The sequence below is a fragment of the Anabrus simplex genome, chromosome 9, assembly GCF_040414725.1.
Source record: "Anabrus simplex isolate iqAnaSimp1 chromosome 9, ASM4041472v1, whole genome shotgun sequence".
Classification (NCBI taxonomy): Eukaryota; Metazoa; Arthropoda; class Insecta; order Orthoptera; family Tettigoniidae; genus Anabrus; species Anabrus simplex.
In genome coordinates, this window is record NC_090273.1 from 111,378,628 (window position 1) to 111,394,387 (window position 15,760).

The following is a 15,760-nucleotide window of genomic DNA, read 5'->3' on the forward strand; positions in this document are numbered from 1 at the left end:
TGGTACTGAATTACAGCCGCCGTGTTCTCTACACTAATAGCTACATGATGGGGACTGAACTACGGACAAACAGTATGCTGTTTCTCACGACCTGCTGCGTAATGAATGTGCATTTCATAACGCCAGTGCTAACCATAGGAAGCACACTTGCAGTTTCCTCAGAGAATAATCAAAAGGACATTGGTTTCAAAATTGTATTGTATGACGTAAAGGGAGAACATTTGTTGTAAAAAGTTCAAAATTTGTTTCAGATCAACAATGAACAACTGATGTTGTGGATAATAATACTTACAATTTAATTTTTGAAACCTCACTGAGGACAAACGAGAGAATTTCTAAATTAATGTTGTGACATTAGTAAGATTTCTTGGTGAAAAACATTTAAAAATGGAGAATACTTGATGAAACTAATTTTAAAATGTGCTTAAACAAATTGCCAAATTATTTTATGTAAGAGAGGAGTTCAAAATGTATCTCATCATTAATTAAGAAAAACTGTTAAGGGAATTACTTTCAAAGTTCACTTAACGTCACAAACGAGAAATGCTGATGAAAGATTTTCAAAATTTACTTTGTCACCACTGGGGAAACATTGATTAAATGAAAAATTAAAACATTTATTTTGAAATGTTAATCTTTTTGTAGATGTCAGTGCAATTCAGGAGAAGTGAAACTGGATAGTTGGAGGTTGGACTCTTAGAAGAATTAAGTTATCTACAAAAGAAAGGGAAGGGCGACGAAGGGTGGGAAAATGGAAGACTCCTTAACTCTCATAACTTAATTTAATTAGCTTAGTTTAACATAGTTTTTTGTGGTTTAGTTAGACTCAACCTATTTTATTTTAGTTTACCTAGGTGTAACTTAATTCAGTATAAGTTTATTTTGATTTTATTTACCTTAGTTTTGTTTAATTTAGTTTGACTTGAGTTAGTTTAGTATATTTTAGTTTAACTTAGTTTAATGTAATTTAGTTTACGTGAGTTAAGTTTGCCTAAATTTAGTTTAGAATTATTAATTTCTAGTTCTTCTAAGTATAGTTCACGTTAATTTATTTAACGTAGTCTACCGTAGTTTGATTTAGTATGATTTACTGTATGCCTAGTTCAATTTAGTTTAGTTCACGTTAGTTTGGTTTCCTTAAGTTAAATTTAGGGCCTCAATTAGTTTATTTTAGTTTAACTTAGTTTAATTTACGTTAGTTTAGGTTAAGATAGTTCAGTTTGGTTTATTTATTTATTTGTTTATTTAATATTTATTTATTTACTTATTTATTTATTATTTTATTTATTTATTTTTCTCTTTGAAGGTACACAGGCAGTAGACCCAATACAGTACAAACTTAATACACTAATACTTCTATATATATGTAAGTAAAAGTAAGTACAAAATGAAAACAATAAAAATAAAGAGAAGGAAGAATAATATAAGCATACAGAAAATAACTATATAAAGTGCATCAAGGATATTTCTATACTATGAAAATACAGATATAAAAAAGAAGATATACGATGAATAAAAAGATATAACTGTAAGTAATACATGACTACAATAATAAATACCTTACAAGTTAAGAAGTAGTGATTATATAAGAAAAGAGTATAAAATCTGTATTTATAAATTAGAAACACTGCCCTTTAAATATTTATTAATGCCAGTGTGTGATTCTGAAAAAAATGTGTTTAAATACGTAACATTTTAATAAATGGTGAATTCAAATGATGAGATGTTCTGTTGAGATGTTTAGTTTAGTTAAAAGTTAGTTCAAGTCGTAATAGTCTGGTTTACATTATGTTATGTAGGCTACATTTAGTTTACTTTAGTTTGCTTCAATTAAGTTCACTTACCTTAAGTTAGAAACGATTAAATATCGTTTCCTTCACATCTAAATACCACCTTCATGAAATTGAAATAACAGGGATAATGGTCGCACCTCGTGGTACCGTATCTCGTCACTTTGTCACCACGTGGAAGTGCTTAAAACTTCCAATGAAGCTTATCCCCGAAATTGTGACTCTCATCCTCCGAGGCTTCACCAAGGTCCTAAGATACGACCTCTACAGCACGGAAATGCCGCACTAATTATTCTGTTTTTCATTATAATTTAGAGTTTTCTTTCATTAATAGAATTTGATATGTTTTAACATGTTCATATTAGCAGCCTACACATACAGGAGGTTGTTCCTAAATAAATGGACTTGTGTATATAATTATATTAGATATTAAAAGAGTTTACTAAAAACAGCTTTGGCAAATCCGTTCGTCTGTTCTATTGGACCAATTTACGTCATTTTTGTTTTATTTTCTCCGGAATTACCTACGGGTGAATCATGAGACATTGAGAGGTCTCTAAGTTCAGCCAAGATGGAGTAATAATAAAATAAAATAATTAAATTATCACTCCAATAATTGCAGGCGAAGGCCTACCCTAATCAGCTATACATTCTGTACTTAGCAGGTTGCTAAGCGGCTAACACTTTCATTCACTTCTGATTTGTGATTTTCATCGTTAGTAGTGTCAATGCATGCAGCTATGTTTGATTACTACCCGTCAAGCCAGAGAGTGTACACTTCCTCTGATCACGGAACTATTCCCTGCTAGATACTCTTTGATTCTCTAACCTTTCCCAGCTTCCAAATATATTCAACAGATGGCAGAGCGTTCCTAATGCTAAGAGAAAAGACCATATATCTTTAAAAATTCTGTGCCTGGGAAACAACGGTCCTTAGGAACTAACCTATGAGCTCACAAGACAACCGTTCTATATAGAAGAACTGCGATTATAAATACCATTGCCTTCTACGACACAATAACAAGCTTTATAACAAGAACTTGCAGGATTTAAAATGGAATATATGGGTAAATGTTTACCAAACAGACGGCATGGTGGCGTCAGAATGGATGAATTCTGACTACAAACTGCGGCATACAATAACGCACTTATTAAATGTTCATGAAACCATTGAAAATGGCAGGCAAAACAAAATGACTGCGACAGGAATATCAAGACGAGTTATGTGACCTATCTATAACGAATCCTGAGGTTCACTCAGCCTATACCCAAAATGAGTACCAGGTTAATTCCTGGGGGAAAAGGCGGCCGGGCGTAGAGCTAACCACTCTACCCCATCACGTGCCGAGGTTAACAATGGTGGAAGCCTTTACCTTCCACTGCCCCAAGGGACTTCATGGCCTGCACGGAGGTGACTTTGCTTTGCTTTGCTATCTATAACGAATGCTGCGGAGAAGCACAGGTCCTCAAGTTTACGTTAATTTAATTGTCTTAATTTTAGTTTCCTTCAGTTAATTTTGGGCCTGCTTTAGGCTACTCCAATTTAGTTTATTTGAGTGTGTCCTTAGTGCCTTTTGTTTACTTTTTGTAAGTTTTTGCTAGTTTGACTTTTTAAATTTTAGTTTCATCAAGACCAATAATTAGCCTTATTTTGTTCGGATAGGCGATCGCATGGTGCCGAGAGTGGTTCTTGGAACTTGAGGAAGTTCCGTTCTGTATTACATCCATAAGAAATGGAAATGATGGTAACTGGGAGTGTTGCGGAGCAGAGCACCTGCGATGCTGTTAGCGCGTGGCATAGCAGTCATTCCTCAGAGGCCTGACTGGTATCCGGTGAACAGGTCTTTAGCCTCCTCGCGAGCGGACAAAGACCTGGCCGGGATCGAACCCGTGACCGGATGGAGGCTTGGAATGTGGTCTACCTGTCAGGACACTGGACCTTCCCCTCCTCACTTCCCCGCTCTTCCCTCACAGACCGACCTTGCCAGATGAGAGAAAGACGAGAGAACGTTTATCAGCAGCCACTTGCACAGTTCAATACCTCCCCAAGATAAATTACTTTATATTAGCTTTCGATAAAGGATCGTTGAATTCAGAAAAAAAAAATGATACATTTCTACTCGTCAACGTATGAAAATTTTGGTGGAGAAATGGATTTCTCAGTTTTGCAAGGTTTTAAATTTTAACGTGACTCCATAAAATGTTTCCGTACTTGTCGCTCAAATTGATTTCATTTCGTCCAGATTTCTTAGTTATACAGTAATTTATAAGTGGAAAATATGTGTATTAATTGAATTACAATAATAAATAATAAAGTTACTGGTTTTATTAACTATGGCCACCGGACAAAAAGTCAGTCACCCTAGTGTGCCCGTACAGATGCATCGTTATAGTGTGTTATAGTGTTGCCAGGTTTCCCGAAATTTCAGATCTCCCGATATTTTGCAACACACCAGAAAACAAAAATATCCTGATTTCTTCTAATCCAAATTTAAGGATAATGAATAATAATGATTAATGATGCATATTCCTTGTGCAGCCAGTCCCTGTTATGAATGGTGTGAAAATATTGCTCATACGATCGGTTGGTGCATGCATTTCAGTGGGCTTGGCAGACTGATATGTAATGGCAACTTCTGGCTCGGTGAGGAAAGCCACGGGAAACTACCTCACTCCTCATTTCCCTAGTACGCCCCTTCACTGATGCCTAGGCTATCTATGACAGCTGATGGCGGAACTGTTGAGGATCCAACCAGCCTTCGGGCTGAGGACTAAACATACATACATAGAGTATATTTGTGCCGAAAAACTTATTCCTCCTCTCATAGCATGACGTTTTATCGATAACATCACTCGTTAGGTACTTCTCCGCATTTATTTTAGGCTCGAATTACGTAATCTCTCCCCTCTTATTGAACTCAAAATTCACGCTTGACTGCATCATTTGAAGGGAAATCCCCCGACCCGCATATAGAATACAAAATCTGCATCCTGTTACGACTTCAAAATTGGCTTACGATTTCTACATCTACAGGAATTAACTTACTACATCTACAGGAGGAGTGGGAAGAGAGAGGAGAAAGAGAAGAAAAAGAATAATGATAAGAAGAAGCATAGAGTGGCCAGAGAGTACGGGTGAGTGAAATTGAATATTTTTCTCGTAATAACTTCAAATGACTCTTGCATTCTTTAATTTAGTCATATTTTATAACATTTCAATGCACGAGAAACTACCGAAATATTTACTAAAACTCCTGAAATTTGTATGTACAATCTACCGATTTTTAATTTGTAGACCTGGCAACACTGCATCGTTAAGTTTGTACAGATGGCGCAGCGAACGAGTACCTTGCTGAACCGCACGCGCACTGACTCTACGTGAGCATAAAGCGGTAGCGATCAGTGAGACATTGCTGTTTCAAGCGGACCGTGTACGTTAACATGCGACAGAGTGGTAACAAGTGGCAATCGTGTTTGGCCGTGCCCATGGCCATACGGTTCGTGAAGATGCTGGATTTGGTGTTTCGGAGCGGACTGTTCAACGTGTCTACAAGCACGAAGCACGACTGCAAAAGATCCTGACTGAGAGGGACCGGAGACACGTTTGACGGCTTGGGAATGAAAATCGCTTCCAAACTCGACAGGAATTGCTGCAGTCAGTGAATGAAGGTCCATCCCAACCTGTCAGTGAGAGAACATTGTGATGGGAACTGCATGCAATGAACATTTGGAGTTGGTCGCCTCGCAAGAGGCTGTTGCTCACACGGGCACATCTTCAATGGGCTAGAAATCAACGAACATGAACAGTAGCTGACTGGCGGTACGTAATATGGTCTGAAGAATCATTTTTCTTTTTTGCCTGTATTCCAATGACACACGTCGTCGAGTGCACCGAAGTTGAAATGAAGCATTTCATCCTGGTTGTGTGCAAGGTTAGGTTCAAGCCGGAGGTTGGCCTGTGATGTTTTGGGGGTGCTTTTCGTATCATGTATTGGACCCGCTCAATGAGGTGACCCTAACATGAACCATTCTGGATGATCAGGTGTTGCCTTTCAGTCAACATCTACATGATGCGTATGCTATTGATACCCCTACTATTCCAAGATGACATCAGGAAAGCTCATTGGGCTAGACGCATATGTGACTAGTTTTATGAGCACTCCCCCACCCTATTACATCTCTATTGGCCTGCACAATCACCTGACTTGAACCCCATTAAAAATCTGTGGGACATGTTGGAACAGCGGGTAAAACGACGACATCAGCATCCACGCAATTTGGTGGAATTGCGCGATCAAATCCTCAGCGAGTGACTTCACCTAGATGCGACGTACCTGCAGCAACTTGTGGGCTCACTTCCTAACCGAATTCAGGAAGTGGTCAAGTCCAGAGGCGGAGTTACACAGTAATGATGTCTCCAGGGGTGATTCATTTTTTGTCCGGTGAGCTTATTTTTACGGTCTTCGGAGATGCGTTCTTTAGCTTTTTGCATTTATTTTTATTCGATTTTACTTACTGCCGTGAACTTGTATCATGGGAGAAAACACATCCCAAATAATAGAAAAGATCCACCTATTGAAGTTCCGTATTCGCGACTAGGCTCTGTTTCAGCAGGATAATGCCCGCCCACACACTGCTCGCATCTCCCAACAGGCTCTACGAGGTGTACAGATGCTTCCGTGGCCAGCGTACTCTCCGGATCTCTCACCAATCGAACACGTGTGGGATCTCATTGGACGCCGTTTGCATACTCTACCCCAGCCTCGTACGGACGACCAACTGTGGCAAATGGTTGACAGAGAATGGAGAACCATCCCTCAGGACACCATCCGCACTCTTATTGACTCTGTACCTCGACGTGTTTCTGCGTGCATCGCCGCTCGCGGTGGTCCTACATCCTACTGAGTCGATGCCGTGCGCATTGTGTAACCTGCATATCGGTTTGAAATAAACATCAATTATTCGTCCGTGCCGTCTCTGTTTTTTTTCCCAACTTTCATCCCTTTCGAACCACTCCTTTTTGGTGTTGCATTTGTTCTGTCAGTCAGTGTACATACTGAATGGCCATTGATAATACCGTCAAACTGTCAGGGATTATAGGGCACACTTCATTAAACAACGTGAGCTAGGTAACTAATTGTCACGAACACCGTTAATTCTATGACTGCTTTATTTCTGTACTACTTTATGCTCTCTTAGCAGAAACACGATTAGTTGTACCTGCAACGATGGCATAATAAAATACGAATTCATACCATAAATAAAACCAACACGTAAATCAAACTGAAAATTATTTATTTTGATTCAGTCACTACATCTCTGTTTTTTCTTGATAGTTTCTATCATATCACACGATTAGGTACGGTGCAAATAATAATAATAATAATAATAATAATAATAATAATAATAATAATAATAATAATAATAATAATAATAATAATAATAATAATAATAATAATAATAATAATAATAATAACACTCTTTCTTTCTTTTCTTCTTAATCTGTTTACCCTCCAGGGTAGGTTGTCCCTCGGGCTCAGCGAGGGACCCCTCCTCTACCGCCTCCAGGGCAGTGTCCTGGAGTGTGATTAGGTCGAGGGATACAACTGGGCGGGAAGACCAGTAACTCGCCCAGGTATCCTCACCTGCTATGCTGAACAGGGACCTTGTGGAGGGGTGGGGAGATTGGAAGGGATAGGTAAGGAAGAGGGAAGTAAGCGCCCGTTGTCTTAAGTTAGGTACCATCCCGGCATTTGCCTGGAAGAGAAGTGGGAAACGACGGAAAACCATTTCGAGGATGGCTGAGGTGTGAATCGAACCATCTGCTACTCAGTTGACCTCCCGAGGCAGCGTGGACCCCGTTCCAGCCCCCGTACCACTTTTCAAATTTCGTGGCAGAGCCGGGAATCGAACCCGAGCCTCCGGGGGTGGCAGTTAACGACTGCACCACAGAGGCGGACATAATAATAATAATAATAACAATAATAATAATAATAATAATAATAATAATAATAATAATAATAATGTCCGGCTTTATCGCTGAACGGCCTACGATTCAGAGGACCCTGGGCTCGAATCCAGGCGGGACTGGGGATTTAACCGCGTCTGCTCGTGGTCTGGGTGTTTATCTTCATATTAAACATCAAACTACCGACCACCACAGAAACACATAATAGAGAAGACAACCCTTCTAACATGGTAGATAGCGAGCGAATTGGTTACTCTGTTCGTGTCACGTACCTGAGAGTTTGCTTTCGGGAGATAGTGGGTTCGAACCCCACTCTCCGCAGCCTTGAAGACAGTATTCTCTGGTTTTCCATTTTCACACCCGTCTGCAGAGTTGTCTCAATTTCCTTGTTAACGACTGGTGACTCACACGTCAAGCAGTGCCATCCCCGACAGTAACCAGACTTACGGTTGTCTACAGTCGCCTCTGTTGTGACCAATAGCCCATGGCTTTTGACCGATAGCATGCTTGCTTTGTCAGTGACAGTCCACGTGGAATAATTCATGTTACGGGGTTACCCGTGGAATGCAGAGGTGAAAGAAGGTGCGGGCTCGAATGGGTCTAACTACAAAGGCGAGAAATGAATTACAATGTCATTAAAAGTTATATTTTCAAAACAGCCCAACTTAACAGTTTGGACATAGAATTTCAACTTTAACCAATAACAACAAGTAATAAGGTACCAGTAACAAAATTTAAGTCTAGAAACGACAAGATTTGGTGGTATAACAGAACTTAGGCTTCAAGCCTTCACTTTATATTTTCTGAGCTCTCAGCTCCCAAACACATATTTACCAAAGGACAGAAAACCCCTAATAACATGGAGCGCTTGCTCCCACCTTCGAATATCAAGCCTCTCTGAGGCACTTTACCACAAATAAAAGAGCTAACCAGCTCTCAATTTTTCGAGCTTATAAAGGTAATACCAGACTTTTACACATGATTGCCATCAAGGCACAACTTATAATGAAACAGGGGTATCTTGTACCCAACCTATTGGGCCTTCGTTGAAAAAGAATAGGTTAATTGGCCCAAAATGCAAAACTGAATGGAGGCGTAAATTTGCACTCCTACACGAAACTTCTTAAAACCTAAGAGGCACTAGGCCGATGAAGCAGGGGCTATTCCCAAATTATGGAGGTGACTCGTATACAGAATAAATTTAATACATTTCGGAAGAGTAGAAGAACGGTTACGAAAACGTAGTCACCTCGAATTCAAAATGAAGGGGAGCTCGAGAGGGTAAAGCACTCTCTATCCCCGATTTTCAGTTAAAGTTATATGAAGATTTACAAAATTTTACATGTTTAAGAGAGAGGTTACATAATAAAAAGGTTTCGGACCTTCCCCGAGGGTTAAACTGCTGAGCTAGCAAGAAATTAAAGATGTTAAACGGCCATTACCTTTGTGAAGAGCTGCTGCCCGAAGGAAGAGGCGCTACCCGCCCCCTGCTACACTTCCATACATTAGGCTAGATGTTGTTCGAGTGGCCCAGAAACAGGAAAATCAGCAGTTTTTATACTATCGGGGAAGATTCGAGACCTTTCATGAATAATTAAGACACACCCACAGGCGTTTATTGGGTAGCTTACATTTACACATCCAAACCGAAGAAGAAAGACACGATTGGTCAAAAGTTAATTACAGAAATTCTGGATTGGCTAGGTTTAAAACTGGCGGAAAGAAAAGATTTATATTGCCAACCTACAAATGAAGGAACGAAATTTAGTAAAGAACAAACTTATGAATACAAAATTTCTTCAAATAAAGTTCTTCCACTTCGCACCAGGGTGCATGGTCATAGTTTTTAGTAGAGACATCTATTAGACAATGTACACACTTCTTGATCAATAGAAGACAAAACAAGTTGAACTCCACACAGTACTGACAACTTCGTAATCACAAAATTTACGGTAGTGACATCTTCTGAGCAAACTTATGAGTTGATACAGTTGTTAAAGTTCAGAGTTTCTCCTGTAGAGGAGTACTTTAAGGCGGAAAATTCAAATGTGCGGCGTAGAGGTGTACCAACCGGTACAATTCAAAAGCGTGCCAATGCTGGAAACGGCTCGCTTGTCAGGTCTCCAGGGTTGCACAGTTGCACGCAGTTCTGTCCAGTCTCACTGCTCGCTCTCAGAGAGTTGACAATGCTGTGTCTCGAACTGGGGAAATCCTTTCACTCCGCGGACAACGAATGTAAACTCAACCAGCCAGCTGTCCTTCAAGAGTGTGCCGGTCGTTAACGAGGAAATTGTACGAACTATACCTTAATTAAGGTGAAAGTTGCTTCCTTCCCAGTTCTGGCGAATTCCTATCCCATCATTGCCGCAAGACTTGCGTATGTCGGTGTGACGAAAAAATAAATAAATAATGGTTGGCATCAGAGTACGGTCAGAGTATGATACCAGTGTATAGGACCATCACCAGGACTACTTGATTTGAGAATTGGGAAAAGTCCAAGAGAAAGTAGCACGATTTGTTCTGACACAGGAGTAGTCTTACGAAAAAGTTGCAAACTTTGAACTGGGAAGAGTTCGGAATAAGGAGACGAGCTGCACGACTAAGCGGTATGTTCCGAGCTGTCAGCACAGATACGGCATGGAATAACATTAGTGATTAAGCTTGAAGTGAGTTTTCAAATGTTGGAAAGATCATAATATGAAGACAAAGTTGGTATTCAAGAGGACAAATAGGGGAAAATGTTTGTTTATGGGGACAGGAATCAGGGATTTGAATAATTTACGAAGGTAGTTCTTCGATAAATTTCTGACTTCCATGAAATCATTTAAGAAAACACTAGGTAGAGAATTGATATGAAAGCTGCCACCTGGCGACAGTCCTAAATAAAATATCAGCCCTGACTGATTGATTGATTGATTGATTGATTGATTGATTGATTGATTGATTGATTGATCGATTGATCGATTGATATACTGGATTCAAATTGTGGGATAGGACCAAGTTTGTCTACTTCTTCGTAGCTGGAACATATTTTCCTGAAAAGACAGAGCGAGAGAGAGAGAGAGAGAGAGAGAGAGAGAAAATGTGTGTGTGTGTGTGTGTGTGTGTGTGTGTGTGTGTGTGTGAATTATCCAGCCGTGTAGTGTGCCTACCTGTTACCCGAAGACCGAAGGTTCGATTCTAGGCGATACCAAGGATTTTAATTCTAAGCTATGCGGTATGAGAAGCAGGGTTCGGTTACAAAATATAAGCAGTTGAGAATATAGGCACGCTGACCACAGGCCGGCTACACTTTTTTCTAAATACCTATCCAATGGAGTGGAGGTATATTGCCGTAAAAGCCGAAATATAAAAATATCACAGGGTCGTGTTATCATTTTTTTTTTTCATTTTTCACGACACTCACTTCCCTGTACGGACGGTGACTGTGACCTCAAAGATAACACGCCCGTCAGCAATAAATCTCCATCTGTAACATGTATCGACACCTGCGATCTGGTGAGCGAAGCCTGTACTAACTGACGAGTGCACGCTGGGTGACGGTAGCTTATTCCAAAGACTTTTTTAAGCATTTCTAAATGCAGTGTTAGTTTTTATTATTTAAATGCGAAGTTTCACAAAAGAACATCTCCAGAAAAAATTAACTCTATGATACTTTCATCTTCTGGCGTTTATGCCAATATACAATTTATTGCATAGTTCTTTAGAGAAAGGTAAAGTAACCATATACCTTCTGTAGAGGATGGATTTGACACTCAAAAGTGGGGTGTTTTTATTCGCTCTCAAAATTATTGAAAAATATAACTCTTAAACTTCATTCGATATTTTAATGATTGCTTTTCATAATGCGCATATTAACAAAATAAGCCACAAAATATTTTGCAGACCAATTCGTACAATAAATGTAGGACCAGCAGTTCATTAACTGATTTTCTGGTAGTCTTCAACTTCTGTTAGGTGATTTTTGGAGAATTATTTTCTAACACCACATCTCATCGTAACTAGTCTTCAACTTCTGTTAGGTGCTTTATGGATAATTCTTTTCTAATACCACATCTCATCGTAACTAGTCTTCAACTTCTGTTGGGTGCTTTATGGAGAATTCTTTTCTAACACCACATCTCTTCGTAACAATTTGCAACTAAATCTACTGTGGGAAATTCTGAATACAAATAACGAGCAGAGGTAAAACGGAGGTGATTCATCTGACAATGCTGCACAGCTTGATGTTAAAAATAGAAGGTTTTACCACCATGTCTGCCTCCAGGTCACTATGTTATGTGATACAGACATCTTAAAATAAATACAATTCGTCGTAAAAATATTCCTTTAACTTCACGTTTAAGAGTATTCTCAAGTCGTACTACAAAACATCTTTTGACGCGAACGATATTCTCAGATACAGAGGTTCTACAAACTTAACAACAGTCCCTTAAAATTGAAAGGTATCCGCGAGAAATTTTGAAGCAACATTTAAAAATGTTTCAGGCATATTGTATTAACATTTGGTAACAATGGCTCCAAATGTTTCTTTATATCTCTTTCCCAAATATTAGGTTTGCTTGTAAAATATCGTTTAAGGACAGTGCTCAGTTTTTGTATTCAATGACAAAACATGGCTTCAGCTAAGTCTAAAAAAATCGTATTTTCTCTCGATTGATCTTCTTCTTCTTCTTTGTTGTTTAGGGCTACTAAGGACCACGGGGTTTCAGTAAAGTAGTTGATTTCTTCTTCTTCTTCTTCTTCTTCCAATACTTCTTCATTTTCTGACTATGAGCCAGCTTTCTCTCCTCTATCTACTTATCTCTCGATTGATATTATATGAATGTAGCTTAATTCTGAATTTTATTTATTTCGTGAAAAAAGACATCTTCATTCTCGAGATATTCTGCTTTCAACTCGGATTCTCGTACTTATTGAGCCGACACGTATAAGGGAGAGAGTGGATAACCCTAGACCCAACCGCCTTTACTCCTTCATAGAGTTCGTTCGATTGGAAAACCATCAACAAAAAGCATGAAGAAAGAATGTTTCTACTTGATTTTCTTGCTATGTGTTGCGATAATATTCCACCTCTCTGCACTGTAAGGCGCCCCATCACCAACAACAGTTACTTTTGCTGTTATTTTAGAGTTCCAATACTCGGATAATACCATAGCGTTTATTATCTCAGTTTACCAAAACTTAGTTTTTGTTTCAATCTGAATTTGAACCTTAATTTTTTCATACTGCCGCCCTTATCGAAATGTAAACAAGTTTGTAATTTAATTACGTTTTCTGTGATGGGAAATTATTTATGATAAATTATGTCCTCTGTTAACCAGAAACGAAGAAAGAAGCCTAATATGACGTCCCAAGAAAAGGAATATTGTTATTAAATTTGGTGGCAGAAAGCATTAACGTCATAGAGAATAAGAAAACAAATTGTAGCTTAAACATTGTATATTTCACTCAAAATAGTTCTTTAAAAATCATCTAATTATGTACCATCCAAGATATAAGCTATACTTACTTACTTACTGGTCGGCGCTACAGTCCATGTAGGTCCTTGGCCTCCTTAAGCGTATTTGTCCCGGTCCTTGGCTTTCCTTCTCCACAATTTAACTCCCATCTTTCTAAGGCCCTCCTCAGATCTCTTCCTGGGCCTTGTTGCTACTATGATATCATTTTTCCTTCTCTTAAGCCGTTTTTCTCGCCGGGTCGTCACCAAGTTATCCGCTTTTCCTGTAGTATGTCTTAAGGTATCCGTAACATTTGTCTTTTTGCAAGGTAGGGGAGTTAACCTTACACCCAACCCCCAACCTGGAGAACCAGTCTGGATCATCACCTTAGACCTGTCCGGCTTGGGTGGCCCTACCAGGAGCATGTGCTCCCGCCGGCATAGCTCTAAGGATCATTTGAACAGCCAAGCTTCCAAACACCCGTCAAGCATTCATCCTAGGCCTACCTATGTGCTGGGAATTCTAGGTTATGTTCGCTCATGGCACTGACTGTGTCGAAGCTTTAAATAACGTAAAAAGTGTTTCAGAATCAGCGTCATCGTAGTCGTCAGAGAATGTAGTGCATCCTTTTTATCCACCTAGGATATTCCTCATCGCTGTGATTTTCTCTTTTAGTTAAATACTACAGCCATTTACGAGCTGCCATCTCAGATTTCCTATTTTGCCAGCCAGCCTTTCTACAGTAAAATTTTAAACCGAGATAATGTTGTTGGTGAATACAATTACTGTAACTGTTATCTCGGTTTTCTTAGATTTAAACCAAGGCCAAAGCTTTTACTTGCGTTGATGAATACCTAATGGAAGACAGAGAAGATCAGTGTGCGAAATAGCCATACCTTCACTGACCTTGAAAGGGAAAGGTCTTTCCAAATGTGATTAAGTTGCGGCATTGCCTTCTATGCCATTGGGACTCTGCGCTTGATTTCCATGGTGCAGTTTCTACTTGAGACGATTTATACAAATTCGAACACAGTTTCAAGACTTCCAAGAATATATCTTCCCGAACGTAGGTTATCTCTCTCTCTACTTTCATTACTTTTGTTGCCCGGCGGTTGATCGTCAGATCAATTTTTTTTACTTTCACGGGACCCTATAATCTTGGAATTAAAGTTTTTGCGTTTCATTCCTATGGCGTGTAAAAATAAACAAATAATATGCTCGTTCGTATTTCAATAGATTTCACATAATGAGGTAACGGAGAAGACTTTGATGATAAACTTCATTTTTCCCTCAAAATAATTACGAATGTTTGCAATTAAAAGATACACTCATGTTCATAAAAACAGAACACCTTGCAAAACTAGAGATAGGAAGTTCATATTCACAGGACATGTTCATTAGTATGTTCTGCAGAAACGATTAGCATTTCAGTCACCTAGGTTCAGCATGTGTCCTGTTGCCTAGTACCCACTGGGTCCTCCATGGGCACTGATAACTCGTTTCATGTGTGATGGCATCGACGCTTAATAAGGCGCGAATGGCGTCCTGGAGTATAGCCATCCATGCTGCATTTACCTCGTTCCACAGTTCATCTTGGTGGTTGGCATTGGGTCACAGCGCCGCACCCGTCGTTTCACCATATCCCACGCATTTTCGATTGGCAACAAGCCCGGTGATTGGGAGGCCAGGGCAACAGTTTGACATCCTATGACAACAAGAAGGCACGTGTTCGTGCAGCAACATGTGGTCGCGCATTGTCCTGCTGAAATATGACGTCTGGGGTGTCGTGCAGAAAGTATATGGCTACGGGTCGCAGGATGTCATTTACATAGGTCAAACTGGTCACAGTGTTCTGGACACGCACCAACTTTGATTTGTGGTTGTACCCAATAGCACTCCACACCATAAGGCCTTGCGTTTGCGCTGTATGTCCTGTGCGAATGCAGTTGATGTGATGCCTCTCCCCCTGTCTGTGGGGAACCAAAATGCGGCCATAATTTTCAAACAGACATAATCTGAATTCCTCCGAAAACACTATCTGTTGCCATTCCTCTCCCCAGTGACGTCGTTCCATTCACCACTGCAGTCTAGCATGTTTATGCCCATTAGCCAAGGTAGACGGAGAAGTGGACGACGCGCCGGTAACCCAGACTATAATAAATGGCGATGGACTGTCACTCCTGATAGTGTACAATGTGTTATACCGTTCCATTGTTGTGCCAGAGCCGAGGACGATACAGATCTGTCCTGCAATGCCATTCGAATGAGGTGTCGATCTTCTCGTGGGGTGGTCTTGGTGGTGCGACCAGACCCATCTCGTCGTGTTCTATGGCCTTCTGTGATCCATTCTGCACACACCCACTGCACTGCCCACACACTTCGTTCCACACGAGCAGCATTTTCCCGGATGGATGCATCACGTTCTCTTATGCCAATAATGCGCCCTCTTTCAAACTCACTCATTTGACGGTACGGTTTTCGCATACGTCTGCGAGACATTCTGCACATCTGTTCGTGTCACACTGATCCATTACCTTCGGTATATAGCGACAACGAGAGTC